This window comes from Triticum urartu, chromosome 7A (genome assembly GCF_056163025.1).
Source record: "Triticum urartu cultivar PI428250 chromosome 7A, HENAU_Tu73, whole genome shotgun sequence".
Classification (NCBI taxonomy): domain Eukaryota; kingdom Viridiplantae; phylum Streptophyta; class Magnoliopsida; order Poales; family Poaceae; genus Triticum; species Triticum urartu.
The window spans coordinates 522,379,672-522,395,942 of record NC_141879.1 but is presented as its reverse complement, the minus strand read 5'-3'; the positions used below and the strand labels follow the sequence as shown (position 1 = coordinate 522,395,942).

Here is a 16,271-nt window from a genome sequence, read left to right as displayed (position 1 = left end):
GTGTAGTTTTACTATAGTTCTATGTAGTGTATTCGTAGTGAAAGAATTTAGTGTAGTTGTACTTTAAGATTTTAGTGTAGTTGTAGTGTACGTTTAGTTACATTGTTGATTGTAGGTTTGCAGTTACTCATCAATATGCCCAATTTTTACTAACTTGTTAGTTATATATGCACCGTCACAGACGGCTCCGAAGTTTCGCGGTGCGCGACCGAAGGGGAATAAGTACTATGCGACCATTAGGAAGGACAATGTCGTCAACGAGCTTGGCCATTGGGACACACCGGAGTTTGCGGCGCGCACCTATGATGCCATGGCGGTAGAGTTCTATCAGGAAAGGGCGATTCTGAACTTCCCTGAGTGTCCTGAGTACGCAGAGTTCCTTGCACCGGAGGGCATGAGGATATGCACTAAGGCCGAGGAGAAGGAGAGCAAACATGCCGAGAAGCAGTTCTTTGACCCATTGGTGACCGAGCTTGCGAGAGATGAGAAACTCGTGGAGACAAACAAGATGATGCTACTTCAGTATGCAACCAAGATGAGCGCGGAGGAGGATCCTATAGACTGGGATGCCTTGGAGCATCAGGAGGAGGGTCAGCAGAGGTGTCGTAGGTCCACTAGGGACAACCACGAGGTCGGACCCTCAATAGCTTGCTAGATGGGTAGCCTATTTCGTATGAATTGTTTAACTTAATGCATGTTTTATGTTTGAACTATGCATGGCTTGTAGAATTGCTTAATTACAAGTATGTCTTAATATCTAGATGGACGGGTAGTGTCGGTGTCAAAACCGGCAGATCTCGGGTAGGGGGTCCCAAACTGTGCGTCTAAGGCAAATGGTAACAGGAGGCAGGGCACACGATGTTTTACCCAGGTTCGGGCCCTCTTGATGGAGGTAAAACCCTACGTCCTGCTTGATTTATTCTTGATAATATGAGTAGTACAAGAGTTGATCTACCACGAGATCGGAGAGGTTAAACCCTAGAAGCTAGCCTATGGTATGATTGTATGTTGTCCTACGGACTAAAATCCTCCGGTTTATATAGACACCGGAAGGGGCTAGGGTTACACAAGGTCGGTTACAAAGGAGGAGATATACATATCCGTATTGCCTAGCTTGCCTTCCACGCCAAGTAGAGTCCCATCCGGACACGGGACGAAGTCTTCAATCTCGTATCTTCATAGTCCAACAGTCCGGCCAAAGGATATAGTCCGGCTGTCCGGAGACCCCCTAATCCAGGACTCCCTCAGTAGCCCCTGAACCAGACTTCAATGACGATGAGTCCGGCGTGCAGTGTTGTCTTCGGCATTGCAAGGTGGGTTCCTCCTCCGAATACACCACGGAAGAATTTGAATACAAGGATAGTGTCCGACCCTGCAAAATAAGTTCCACATACCACCGTAGAGAGAATAATATTTCCACAAATCTAATCTGCTGACACGTTTTGGTAGCATGACATCACGCCATGGCCAGGTAATTATTCGAACCGTTTTTCTTTAACCAGCCCCCGCACATAACGCGAGGCGGTTTCTTGACACGTCTTGTCAAGGCAGAGATCGTGCTCCCCTTATTATGGGATTCTCATTAATACGGGCGTGGGTAACCCAACCGCGCCATCAATTGCGACGCTTGGGGGATAAGCGAGTTTTACCAGTCTAGTGGGGGCGCATAGTTTAATCCGCCCTTATAAAGGGATAAGATCTCACCTTTTTCTACCCACGCCTTCTTCCTCCTTGCTCATCCATTCTCGCGCACTCAAGCTCCAGTGCCCAAGTCTGCATCCTCCTCCTCAACTCTCTCCAAACATGTCCGGAGCGGGAGGCAAGTGGATGGCCTCCTCCGTCACGGAGGGGCACATCAAAAAGTTACGTGGAGCCGGATACTTAGCTGCGGATATCGCGCACCGGCTGACAGCCGTGGGGCAGGTCGTCCCTACCCCGGAACCTCACGAAAGGGTGGTTTTCCTCCCCCACTTCGTCCGCGGACTGGGGTTTCCCCTCCATCCATTCGTCCGCGCCTCATGTTCTATTATGGGCTGGACTTTCATGATCTGGCCCTGAATTTCATCCTCAACATCTCGGCGTTCATCGTCGTGTGCGAGGCTTTCCTCCGCATCCGGCCCCACTTCGGCATGTGGCTGAAGACCTTCAATATCAAGCCGAAGGTGGTGGGCGGCCAACAAGCGGAATGCGGCAGAGCCATGGTGGGCAAAATGCCCAACATTATATGGCTCGAGGGCTCCTTCGTGGAGACCATAAAGGGGTGGCAATCGGGGTGGTTCTACATCACCGAGCCGTGCGACACCAACTGGGTGGCAGCCCCCGAGTTTCGATCCGGAATCCCCACGCGGCTCACTTCCTAGAAGGAGAAGGGCCTGTCCTGGGGTTCATCGGTGGAGCTGGACGGACTCCATAAGTGTATCCGGAACATGACAAGAAAGAAACTTAAGCTTGTCAACATAGTCCAGGTCATGCTCTTCCGCCGGATCCTCCCGTGTCAACAACGGGATTTCAACTTATGGGAGTTCGACCCGGCCCGGCACCAGACTCTAAGCGAGCTCTTCGACACGACGCACAAAGATGTCTGGAGGGTGTTGTTCAAGGGTGCCGAGGTCCCTCCCTCTCTCACCGAGGACCGCGGGCTAAGCGCGAAGCGCCCTGCGAATCCGGTAAGTTCTGTACATCTAGTAGGATATTTATTTCCCATAGCTTAACCATGTGCGGGGTCCGAGCTCCCATGCCTCTGACAGGAATGGGTGGAGACATCGGAGCAGATCAACTGTCCGGCCCCTCTGCCCGAAGACCCTGCGGACACTCTCTTGACGGAGATGCGGACTCCGGCTCCTTATGAGGTGCCAGATAAGACCAAGAAGAAGGCCAAGGGAACCCGAAAGAGTTCCCGGCGCCAGGTGGTATCAGACTCATCGTCTGATAACTCTGAGACGCACTCCTCCCACGAAAACGAGGAGAAGGAAGACGAAGACTCTCCCCCTCCTACCGGGGGAGACAAGAAGAGGAAGGCCGCCCCAACCGGGGAGGCCGAAGGGTCCAATAAGGGAAGGACTCTCCTTCCGGACTGTTCCACCACCGCCGCCGACGGCGAAGACGAGTGGCTGCTCAGGGCCAAGCCCCTAGCGAAGTCGTAAGTATTCGGATACCAGAGTAACTCATAGCATACCTTTGCGGCACTGCTTCTCCTAACGTCGAATATGATTATGCAGTCCGCCCCAAGTCCGTATTGATGTATCATCGTCGGACGGTTCCTTGGACTCGTCGGACATGAATAGTGATACACTTCCAACCGCCACCTCTCCTTGCCCTACGGACAATGCCGAGGTACTGTCTCAGGGGGCACCGAGCCGGGGGGAGACAGTCTCGGAGGCGCCTCAAGGCGACCTTCCGGACTCCAGGAGCAAAGGGAGCAAGGCTCCCGGGGGCTCCAAGTTCGGCTCTCAGCCGAACACTGCGCCGGAACCTCTAGTGGTTCCGAACTCGGGCAGGCGGCCCCCTTCCAAAAGGGGCAAGACGCCCGTGCCAGTGACCTCTTTCCATCCAGAGGCACCGGACAACCTGCTGGGAGCGCTTCGCGGTGCTTCCATCGACGAAGAGCACCGCACTATTATGAGTGCGGTGATCAAGAAGGTTCAGTCCGCCAAGAGAGGACTGACTGAAGCCTGTGACAGCCTTCTAACAGGCTTTGAGGTAAGTATTTAAAATATAGGAAAAATATTACCGCATAGACAGTAGCCCATGATGCTCTGTTCGGTGTTCACAAAGAAAAGCCGAATAGAGGATCAAATAATATATGCAGGAGTCTAATATAAGTATGTCTGTATGTGTATGCAGGCTTCGCTGCTGACCTCTGCCGCACTGACTGCGGAGGTCGCCACACTGAAGCAGGACCTCGAGGGGTCCGACAAAGAGCTCGGCCTTGCCAAGAGGCAGCTCGAGGAGAACAAAGGTAAGTAATACCTTGTCTATGTATATAAAAGAAAATGTGGTTGTGAAATGACAGGATCATCATGAATGTGCCAGGGGCCACGACCGAAGTGGCGACCCTGAAGCAAGCGTTGTCCGAGGCCGAAGACAAAGCGGCCAAGGAGCGCACTGAGCGGGAAAAGCAAGAGGCACGGGTGGGTGAGGTGCAGCAAGAGCTCCAGGCTCTCGTGATGAAGCACGAGGCTTTGGAGCTTGACTCGAAGACGCGAGAGTCTGAGCTTGCTGCGGCCCTCGAGAGCGCAAAGAATGCCAAGGCTGAAGCCCAAAAGGCCCTCCAGGAGATTGAGGCGATGAGGAGGATAGCGGCGGGTAAGGCATTCAATACGCAAAGCAAGCATGTAAAAGTAAATTACTTGTTACTTACCCGAGTCCGGAGCTCTCCAGGAGCATTCACGGATTTGCTCCATAGCGTGTCGGATGCCGCGAAATTTTACCAGGCCGAGGAGGGAAGCTCGACGGAGAAGTTGTTCTGGTCTCAGTATACTGGGACCGAACACCCGATGCCTATGAGTGACCAGCTAAAGCAACTGGTCGAGCTGCACAAGGCGGCCGAACAGGACATGAAGGGCTTTATAGTATGGATGTGCCTGGTGACTCCCTTCCCAACAGCTACTTCGGCCTGGTGAGGCGTCTTGTGGATGCCTGCCTACGGCTGGAAGTCATCAAGCGGTCCGTCTGTATAGAAGGTGCCCGCCGGGATTTTGCCCATGCAAAGGTGCACTGGGACAAGATGGATGCTGAGAAGCTGGTGAAGGAGGGGCCGCCGCAGGGCAAGGAGCATCGCCACCCCGAAATGTATTATGGGGGTCTCTTGAAGGGTGCCCATCTTGTGGCGGACGAGTGTGCAAAAGATGTAATTTTTGAATGAACTTGCTCGTGTGATCCTGTATTATGAAAACTTGTTCATATGCGCTATGCAATGCTTGTTTGAATTTAAAATATTACCTTCTGTGCGACTGTTTATCAAATCTGAGAGATGGCCAGTTGTCAGCTTCTTCCCCCATGCCACGAGTGTTGGGGTGTTCGGGATAAACCTGAGCACTCTTTTTCCCATTGTTGGGTCATTCGAGGGAGGTGCTCAGCACAACGAACAAGGCAACCGGACTATAATGCTTTATCACTCTCACTTAGCCATAGAATTCTACAATTTTAAATTTTGGCAAAGCCCCTAGTATTCGGAAGGCCGAATTCGGGACGCTATACACGCCTTAAGCCGGACAAAGCCGACTCCTCGCTCTAAGCGGCATAAGTCTTTAGGGACTCGAGACCTCTTGAACAGCGACCGGCTCTCGCCTTATCATGACAGTCAATTTTAGCTTTCTCTACTGAGGTGCTTAGCCCAGCTGAACTGGGGCACAATAACAGTAGTTCTCCCAGTGCTACCTTAGCCGATATAACGGAACGTAAGGTACCAAAACATGGGAGCCAGGCAAACCCAACTATTGACCCAAGGCATGATTCGGAGCTAATGCATATAATGCTATAAGTTCGGGGTGCCGCACTCTCGAAAGTGTTCGGACTTCTCACGCTGTATTGTGGGGTATGCTTAAGCCCCTGGCGTACCAGAGTGTACGGGTGCTGGATGTCATGAATGAACATATATATATATAAAGAAGAATAGAGAATGTGATAATAGTCTAGTGCTATGCATTGTTTATTCAAAAAGGTGCGTTAAAGCAGAATGATACAAGTAGTGCGATAAGCAAAAAGTAGGACTATTTGACATGTCCCTTCCAAGGGCAAGCTGGGGAATGGTATTTAAAGCAGGTATTTCACTCGTTGTCAGAGACCACCTGGGAGTTCCATGGTGCGACGTAGCTTTCTGCCTCCTTGGTTGTTGCATCATGTGTCCGGCAATCATACTACCGGACAGGGTTTCCAGAGATTAAAGTCCTCAAAGAGAGAAAAATAACAAAGCGGGAAGCCCCTAGTGCGGTTGAGCCGCGTCTTGGGGCGTGCCGTAGTTGTGCTCCCCTCCCCACCTGCGCCCATGGTATTTTTAATGCATAATTATGTACGCGTGGCACGGATTTCATCGTTTGGCTGGTACTGGGGTGGGGGCCGCATTGCTATGCGAGCTCGGAACGTGCCAGGCGGTCTTGTTGCCAATTACTCTGGGCGCGCTTGAAGGTGTCCGGGTCTTGAATCGCCGAACTGATGGATTGCCTTAAGAGGCTGCTTTGCGCTTCTGCTGCGAGGGCCGCAGTGTGCTCCTCCGTGCGGAGAGAGCGCTCTGTGTTTCCATTGACTGTGATGACCCCCCGAGGTCCTGGCATCCTGAGCTTGAGGTATGCATAATGCGGTACCGCATTGAATCTCGCAAATGCGGTTTGCCCGAGCAGTGCATGATAGCCGCTGCGGAACGGGACTATATCGAAGATTAACTCCTCGTTTCGGAAGTTATCCGAGGATCCGAAGACCACTTCCAGTGTGACTGAGCCTGTGCAATGGGCCTCTACACCTGGTATGACGCCTTTGAAGGTCATTTTTGTGGGTTTGATCCTTGAGGGGTCTATACCCATTTTGCGCACTGTGTCCTGATAAAGCAGGTTCAGGCTGCTGCCACCATCCATAAGGACTCGAGTGAGGTGAAATCCATCAATGATTGGGTCTAGGACCAGTGCGGCGAATCCGCCATGACGGATACTAGTGGGGTGGTCCCTGCGATTGAAGGTGATCGGACAAGAGGACCATGGGTTGAACTTTGGGCCGACTGGCTCCAACGGATATACGTCCCTTAGCGCACGCTTCCGCTCCCTCTTGGGATGTGGGTTGCGTATATCATGTTCACCATCCGCACTTGTGGGGGGAACCTCTTCTGTCCTCCGGTGTTTGGCTGCCGGGGCTCCTCCTCGTCATCGCTATGTGACCCCTTATCTTTGTTTTTGGCATTTAACTTGCCGGCCTGCTTGAACACCCAACAATCCCTGTTGGTGTGGTTGGCTGGCTTGTCGGGGGTGCCATGTATTTGACACGAGCGGTCGAGTATACGGTCCAAACTGGACGGGCCCGGAGTGCTTCTTTTGAATGGCTTTTTCTGCTGACTGGGTTTAGAGCCTTTGAATCCAGCATTGACTACCGTATCCTCGGTATTGTTGCTGTTAATGCGGCGCTTGTGTTTGTTGCGACGTGACCTGCCATTGCCATCCTTGGTATCCGAAGTACCATGGTTCTTTGATATGTTATTGCTGCGAGCCAGCCAGCTGTCTTCTCCCACGCAAAAGCGGATCATGAGTGTCGTGAGGGCTGCCATATATTTCGGCTTTTCCTGGCCAAGGTGCCGGGCGAGCCACTCGTCGCGGATGTTGTGCTTAAAAGCTGCTAGGGCCTATGCATCCGGACAGTTGACAATTTGATTTTTCTTTGTTAGGAGCCGCGTCCAGAATTGCCTGGCCGATTCCTCTGGCTGCTGAATTATGTGGCTCAAGTCATCGGCATCTGGTGGTCGCACATAAGTGCCCTGGAAGTTGTCAAGGAATGCGGCTTCCAGATCTTCCCAACAGCCAATGGATTCTGCTGGCAGGCTGTTGAGCCAATGCCGAGGTGGTCCTTTGAGTTTAAGTGGGAGGTATTTGATGGCGTGTAGATCATCACAGCGGGCCATGTGGATGCGCAGGAGGAAGTCCTCGATCCATACCGCAGGATTTGTTGTGCCATCGTATGATTCTATATTTGTGGGTTTGAAACCCTCTAGGATTTGATGATCCATTACTTCGTCTGTGAAGCATAGGGGGTGTCCGGCGCCTCTGTACTGGGTTATATCACGACACAGCTCAAATGAGTCTTGTCCGCTGTGTTTGGCCTGGCCGGACTTACTTTTACTGTATCCGGCATGACGGTTATCGTCTCGCATAGTGGCGCGCCCTCGCGATCCGTAGATCGACCTTGCGTGTTTTGCTTTGTCCTCCAATATGTCTCGCAGGTCTGGCGTATTTCCCCATGTCTTGACATTTTTATTTGAGTGGTGTCGGGGTGCGGGCTGAGCTTTTGGCTGAAATGTCTCTCTGTCGCGGCCACAAGGTGGCCGATCAGCCGCGTCATACGCTGTAGATTTTGGTGCTTCCTCCTCCAGTCGGGGTAGCAACCTGCGCTTTGGGTAACTCTTGGAGGGGCGTTCGAGTTTATATTCCTCAGCCGCAAGGACTTCAGTCCATCTGTCAGCTAGCAAATCTTGATCAGCTTGAAGTTGCTGTTGCTTTTTCTTAAGGCTATTTGTCGTGGCTATAAGCTGACGCTTGAAGCGCTCTTGTTCGACGGGATCCTTGGGCACGATGAATTCGTCATCATCGAGGCTTGCCTCGTCTTCGGAGGGAGGCATGTAATTATCATCCTCCGCCTCTCCATCCGCCTCTCTCTCGAGGGGGCTGGCTTCTCCATCCTCCTGCCCTAAATCTTGCTGGAGGGGATTGTTGTCGTCTTCGGCACTGTCCGGAGTGCTATTATCTCCTGTGCCAGTGTCACCGCTTTTGCTTTGGAGAGACTTAGAGCGGCGCCGCTGACGTCGGCGCTTGGGTTGCTTCTTGGAGGGGCCATCCCCCACTGTCCTGTCACCATTGCCTTCTTTGGGTGTGTCCACCATATATATGTCATATGACGAGGTGGCTGTCCAGTGCCCTGTGGGCAGTGGTTCTTGTTCGCCTCCTGCATCGTCGTCCATGCCGTCGATGTCTTCGGAGTCAAAGTCGAGCATGTCGGTCAAATCGTCGACAGTGGCTACTAAGTGGGTGGTGGGTGGGCGGCGAATTTCTTCGTCATCCGCATCCCAATCCTGCCGGACATAGTTCGGCCAGGACTCTCCTGACAAGGAGAGAGACCTTAATGAGTTCAGTATGTCGCCGAAGGGCGAGTGCTGAAAAATATCCGCAGAGGTAAACCCCATGATCGGCACCCAGTTAGATTCGATAGGCACGGGCACAGGCGGTTCGGAGTCCGTGGCCGGGGAAGAATCCGGTAGTTCGGCGTCACGGCTCCCGTGAAGGGTAAGGTCGATACTCGGCTCGATCGCCGATGAGAGTGCGGCCTCCGTGGCGGGGTCTATCCACCCGTCTATGGATGGCGCATCTGGCTCCGAATTGAGGGTCGGAGTGGTTGCCGGCGCGATCTCCTGAACACTGTCCGATGGCAGAGCTAAATCATGCTCATCGTGACCGTGTGGCGCACTAGGCAGGGGCTCGAATCCGTCGAAGATCAAGTCTCCGCGGATATTGACCGTGTAGTTTAAGCTTCCAAACCTGACCTGGTGACCAGGGGCGTAACTCTCGATCTGCTCCAGATGGCCAAGCGAGTTGGCCCGCAGTGCGAAGCCGCCGAACACAAAGATCTGTTCGGGGAGAAAAGTCTCACCCTGAACTGCATCGCTATCGATGATTGAGGGAGCCATCAAGCCTAATGATGACGACACAGAGGAACTCTCAACGAAAGCACCAATGTCGGTGTCAAAACCGGCGGATCTCGGGTAGGGGGTCCCGAACTGTGCGTCTAAGGCGAATGGTAACAGGAGGCAAGGGACACGATGTTTTACCCAGGTTCGGGCCCTCTTGATGGAGGTAAAAGCCTACGTCCTTCTTGATTTACTCTTGATAATATGAGTAGTACAAGAGTTGATCTACCACGAGATCGGAGAGGCTAAACCCTAGAAGCTAGCCTATGGTATGATTGTATGTTGTCCTACGGACTAAAACCCTCTGGTTTATATAGACACCGGAAGGGGCTAGGGTTACACAAGGTCGGTTACAAAGGAGGAGATATACATATCTGTATTGCCTAGCTTGCCTTCCATGCCAAGTAGAGTCCCATCCGGACACGGGACGAAGTCTTCAATCTCGTATCTTCATAGTCCAACAGTCCGGCTGTCCGGAGACCCCCTAATCCAGGACTCCCTCAGGTAGCTCTAGTCCACACTAACAACACATGTTGCATTATATCTATTTATCTGTTATGTATGCTTATTTTTGCTAACTTGATGAAAGCAGTAAATGGATGCCCCCATGTGAGGCCTTTGGTTTAGTGAGATGCCAAAGGTACAAGAAGTTCTTCATAGATCTCCCAAATGACTTTATCACTAGAACGATATGTTTTACTTGAACATGTTCTGATTGAGTTTCATATGATGTATACGGTTGTCCCCAAAATTGTCTAACTAGCTAGTTCTTTATTTCAATTTTTCTCAGGTCATCCCTTGTGAGGCAAGGCGTGATATGTCTCCAACGTATCTATAATTTCTGCTTGTTCCATGTTGTTATATTATCAATCTTGGATGTTTTATATTCATTTTATGGCAACTTTATATCATTTTCTGGGACTAACCTATTGACCTAGTGCCCGGTGCCAGTTGCTGTTTTTTTCTTGTTTTTTACTTCGCAGAATATCCATACCAAACGGAGTCCAAACACAATGAAACTTTTTGGAGATTTTTTTGGACCAGAAGACAACTTGGAAGCCAAGGAAGCACTTGGGGGAGCCTGTGGGGCCCACAAGACACCAGGGCGCGCCAGAGGCCCCTAGCGCACCGTGATGGGTTGTGGGGCCCACGGGGGTCTCCTCAAGCGCCTCTCATCTCTATAAATACCCAAATATTTCAGAATCCTAGGGGAGTCGATGAAACACAATTCAAGTCGCTGCAAGTTCCAGAACCACGAGATCCAATCTAGAGCCCTATTCCGGCACTCCGCCGGAGGAGAACACGATCATGGAAGGGTTCATCATCCTCATTGGTGCTCCTCCGATGATGCGTGAGTAGTTCACCATAGACCTACGGGTCCGTAGGCAGTAGCTAAATGGCTTCTTCTCTCATTTTGATTCTCAATACAATGGTCTCTTGGAGATCTATTTGATGTAATGACTTTTTGCGGTGTGTTTGTTGGGATTCGATGTAGTTCAAGTTTATGATCAGATTTTATCCATGAATATTATTTGAGTCTTCTTTGATCTCTTATATGCATGATTATTTATAGCCTCATATTTCTTCTCTGAATCTTTGGTTTAGTTAGGCCGACTAGGTCGATTTTTCTTGCAATGGGAAGAGGTGCTTTGTGATGGGTTCGATCTTGCGGTGTCCTCACCCAGTGACAAAAGGGTTAGTGAGGCACGCATGTACCATTTCTATTAAGGATAAAAAGATGGGGTCTATTCCTACATGAATAGATCTTGTCTATATCATGTCATCGTTCTTATTACATTACTCTGTTTCTCCATGAACTTAATACACTAGATGCATGCTGGACAGCGGTCGATGTGTAGAGTAATACTAGTAGATGCAAAATCGTTTTGGTCTACTAATCTTGGACGTGATGCCTATATTCATGATCATTGCCTTGGATATCATTGATGTTGGCTAGGACTACATCGGTATTTCCCCAAAGAGGAAGGGACGATGCAGCACAACGACGGTAGGTATTTCCCTCAGTGAGGAAACCAAGGTTATCCAACCAGTAGGAGAACCAAGCAACACAATGTAAACAGCCCCTGCACACAAATAACAACCACTCGCAACCCGGCGTGTTAAAGGGGTTGTCAATCCCTTTCGAGTAACGGCGCCAGAAATTGGCAAACGGACGGGATAAAGTTGTAATAGATTGAATAAATAGATCGCAAATAAAATAAAGTGCAGCACAGTATTTTTGTATTTTTGGTTTAACAGATCTGAAAATAAATGCAAAGGAAAAGTAGACCGTAAAGGCAAATAATATGAGAAAGAGACTCGGGGGTCATAGGTTTCACTAGTGGCTTCTCTCGAGAAAAATAGCAAACGGTGGGTGAACAAATTACTATTGGGCAATTGATAGAACTTCAAATAATCATGACGATATCCATGCAATGATCTTTATATAGGCATCACGTCCAAGATTAGTAGACCGACTCCTGCCTGCATCGACTACTATTACTCCACACATCGACCGCTATCCAGCATGCATCTAGTGTATTAAGTTCGTGGAGAAACGCAGTAATACAATAAGAACGATGGCATGATGTAGACAAGATCTATCTATGTAGATATAGACCCCATCGTTTTATCCTTAGTAGCAACAATACATACGTGTCGGTTCCCCTTCTGTCACCGGGGTCAAGCACCGTAAGATCGAACCCACTACAAAGCACCTCTTCCCATTGCAAGATAAATAGATCAAGTTGGCCAAACAAAACCCAAATATCCGATAAAAAATACGAGGCTATAAGAGATCATGTATAAAAGAGATCAAAGAAACTCAAATAGTTTCATGGATATAAAAAGATATAACTGATCATAAACTCAAAGTTCATCAGATCCCAACAAACACACCGCAAAAAGAGTTACATCATATGGATCTCCAAGAGACCATTGTATTGAGAATTCAACGAGAGAGAGGAAGCCATCTAGCTACTAACTACGAACCCGAAGGTCTACAAAGAACTACTCACACATCATTGGAGAGGCACCAATGGAGGTGGTGAACCCCATTCGAGATGGTGTCTAGATTGGATATGGTGGTTCTGGACTCTATGGCGGCTGGATCAATATTTCGTCGACTCCCCTAGGGTTTTGGGAATATTGGGGTATTTATAGAGCAAAGAGGCGGTCCTGGGGGCACCCGAGGTGGGCACAACCAACCAGGGAACGCATGGGCCTCCTAGCGCGCCCTGGTGGGTTGTGCTCTCGTCGGAGTACCCCCCAGGCGCAGCCAGGTCCTATTAGGTGTCTTCTGGTCCTTAAAAAATCTCTATAAAGTTTCGTGTCATTTGGACTCCGTTTGGTATTGATTTTCTGCGATGTAAAAACATGCAAAAAAGAGCAACTAGCACTTGGCACTATGTCAATAGGTTAGTACCAAAAATGATATAAAATGATTATAAAACATCCAAGATTGATAATATAACAACATTGAACAATCAAAAATTATAGATACGTTGGAGACGTATCAACATCCCCAAGCTTAACTCCTACTCGTCCTCGAGTAGGTAAGTGATAAAAACAAAAAATTTGATGTGGAATGCTGCCTATTATGTCATATCATATTCTTTTCTTTATAGCATGGATATTTGGACTTTTATGTTGTTCAAAGCAATGGTCTAGTTTTGACATGATAATTTAAATACTTAAGAATATCAACAAGCAACTATGTCTTTCAAAATATCAATGCTAAAATAAGCTATCCCTAGCCCATCATGCTCAATCATTGATCCATTCATGAAACACACTCGCATATTAACTACACCCAATGCTCAATTACGATCATAGTGCCTCCTAGTTGGTGCTTTTATAAGAGAAGATGGAGACTCAAATTCAAAAATAAAAATTGCATAAAGTAAAAGAAAGTCCCTTCGCAGAGGGAAGTAGGGATTTGTAGAGATGACAGAGCTCAAAGCGAAAAACTTAGAGATAAAAAACATTTCGGAGGTGTATCCTTCCCACCAACGAAAACGACTTAGAGTTCCCAATACTTTCCATGCTAGATATATAATAGGCGGTTCCCAAACAGAAAATAAAGTTTATTCCTTTTTCCACCATACTTTCACTTTCCATGGCTAACCGTATCCACGGGTGCCTTCCATACCAACACTTCCCAAGGAATTTATTATTTGACAACATAAAGTAAATTTATTTTTCATTTCAGGACTGGCCATCCCTAATACCTTTGCCTTAATCTCGTGCAATGACAAGTGAATAAACACCCATCATGAGAATAACACATCTAGCATGGAAAATATTAGCCACCCCTCACCGCTCCGCGAGCGAAACGAACACACAAAAGAGAAGTTTATTTCGAAAATTAGAGATGGCACATACAAATTTGCTTAGAATGGAAAAAGAATACCGCATATAGGTAGATATAGTGGACTCATGTGGCAAAACTGGTTTAAAGGTTTTTGGATGCACAAGTAGAGATCATACTTAGTGCAAAATGAAGGCTAGCAAAAGATTGAGAAGCGACCAACCAAGAAATGAATAATCTCATAAGAGAGCATTAAGCATAATTAACACCAAATAATGCACCACAAGTAGGATATAATTTATTGCATAATTATTGACTTTCATGCTTGCATAGGGAATCACAAACCTTAACCCAATGTTCTTACTAAAGCATAATTACTCATCAAAATAACTCACATATCACATCATCATATCTCAAAACTATTACTAAGAATCAAGTTTATTTTGTCCAATGATCTTCATGAAAGTTTTTATTATATCCTTCTTGGATATCTATCACTTTGGGACTAATTTTCATATGTTGCTCTTGGCAAGCTCAAACAAATATAAGTGAAGATCACGAGCATAATATTTCTTCTGCTCAAATTAATTTAAGTGAAGCAAGAGAGAACTTCTTGAAAACTTTATTAACTCTCAAATAAATCTAAGTGAAGCAAGAGAGCATTTGTTAAATAATACTAAAGCACACCGTGCTAAAAAAATATAAGTGAAGCACTAGACCAAGTCCATAGCTCATAAAAGATTCAAGTGAAGCATAGAGAGCAATTCTAACAAATCATGACATAATTTTGGCTCTATGAAATAGGTGTGTCCAGCAAGGAATCAAGACTTAAAACACAAAATAAAACAAGCAAAGACTCATATCATACAAGACGCTCCAAGAAAAACACATAGTATGTGACGAATAAAAATATAGCTTCGAGTAAAATACCGATGGTTGTTAGAAGAAAGAGGGGATGCCACTCGGGGGCATCCCCAAGCTTAGTTGCTTGCTCTCTTTTGGATCATAGAGGGGGATGTCGGGCATCCCCAAGCTTAGGCTCTTCTTACTCCTTATTCCTTCATCCATCGTAAGATAACCCAAAACTTGAAAACTGCAATCACACAAAACTCGGCAAAACCTTCGTGAGATCCGTTAGTATAAGAAAATAAATCACTACTATAAGTGTTGTATCAAACCAATTCATATTTTTTTCTTGCATTATATGTACTGTATTCTAACTTTTCTATGGCAAAAACTCATCAAAGAAAACCATAGAGCCATCAAAACAAGCACACAACGCAAAGAAAACAGAATCTGTCAAAATCAGAACAGTTTGTAGTAATCTGGATGTTTCGAATATTTATGTAACTCCAAAAATTCTGAAAAATTTGGACGGCCTGAGTAATTTGTATATTGATCTACTGCAAAAGAAATGGGTATTTTATCGCTCTCTAGTTAAAAATGAGAATTATTTTCGTGAGCGTAAAATTTTCTGTTTTTTCAGCAAGATCAAACAACTATCACCCAAGAAGATCCTAAAGGCTTTATGTCGGTGTTAAAATCGGCGGATCTCGGGTAGGGGGTCCCGAACTGTGCGTCTAAGGCGGATGATAACAGGAGGCATGGGACATGATGTTTTACCCAGGTTCGGGCCCTCTTGATGGAGGTAAAACCCTGCGTCCTACTTGATTTATTCTTGATGATATGAGTATTACAAGAGTTGTTCTACCACGAGATCGGAGAGGCTAAACCCTAGAAGCTAGCCTATGGTATGATTGTATGTTTCCCTATGGACTAAAACCCTCCGGTTTATATAGACACCGGAGGGGGCTAGGGTTACACAAGGTCGGTTACAAAGGAGGAGATATACATATCCGTATTGCCTAGCTTGCCTTCCATGCCAAGTAGAGTCCTATCCGGACACGAGACGAAGTCTTCAATCTTGTATCTTCATAGTCCAACAGTCCGGCCAAAGGATATAATCCGGCTGTCCAGATACCCCCTAATCCAGGACTCCCTCACTTTACTTGGCACAAACACTAATTAAAACATAAAAACACAATCATAACAGTAGCATAATTGTACAAACACTCAAGAACAGAAATCAAAAAGCAAAAAAAATATTATTCATTGGGTTGCCTCCCAACAAGCGTTATAGTTTTACGCCCTTAGCTAGGCATAAGGCAAGGATCTAAGTTTTGTCATCTTTGTTTCGAGATCCATAAGATGCTCTCATGATTGATTCATATGGTGGCCTAATTCTTGTTCTAGGAAAGTGTTCCATACCCTCTCTCAAAGGAAATTGGAACTTAATATTGCCTTCTTTCATATCAATCACGGCACCGATAGTGCCTAAAAATGGTCTACCAAGAATAATTGGACAAGACGGATTGCAATCAATATCAAGAACAATAAAATCTATAGGCACATAATTTCTATTTGCAAGAATAAGAACATCATTAATTCTTCCCATAGGCTTTTTAATAGTAGAATCCGCCATGTGCAAATTTAAAGAGCATTCTTCAAGATTGGTAAGACCAAGCACATCACATAAAGATTCCGAAATAGTAGAAAAACACACCCAAGTCACACAAAGAAAAACAC

General features: G+C 47.3%; 1 pseudogene; it reads left to right on the top strand.

Annotated features, from left to right (window-relative positions):
• Window positions 1–310: 310 nt before the first annotated feature.
• LOC125518988 (uncharacterized) overlaps window positions 311–16,271 on the top strand; it is a 60,016-nt pseudogene continuing 44,055 nt past the window's right edge.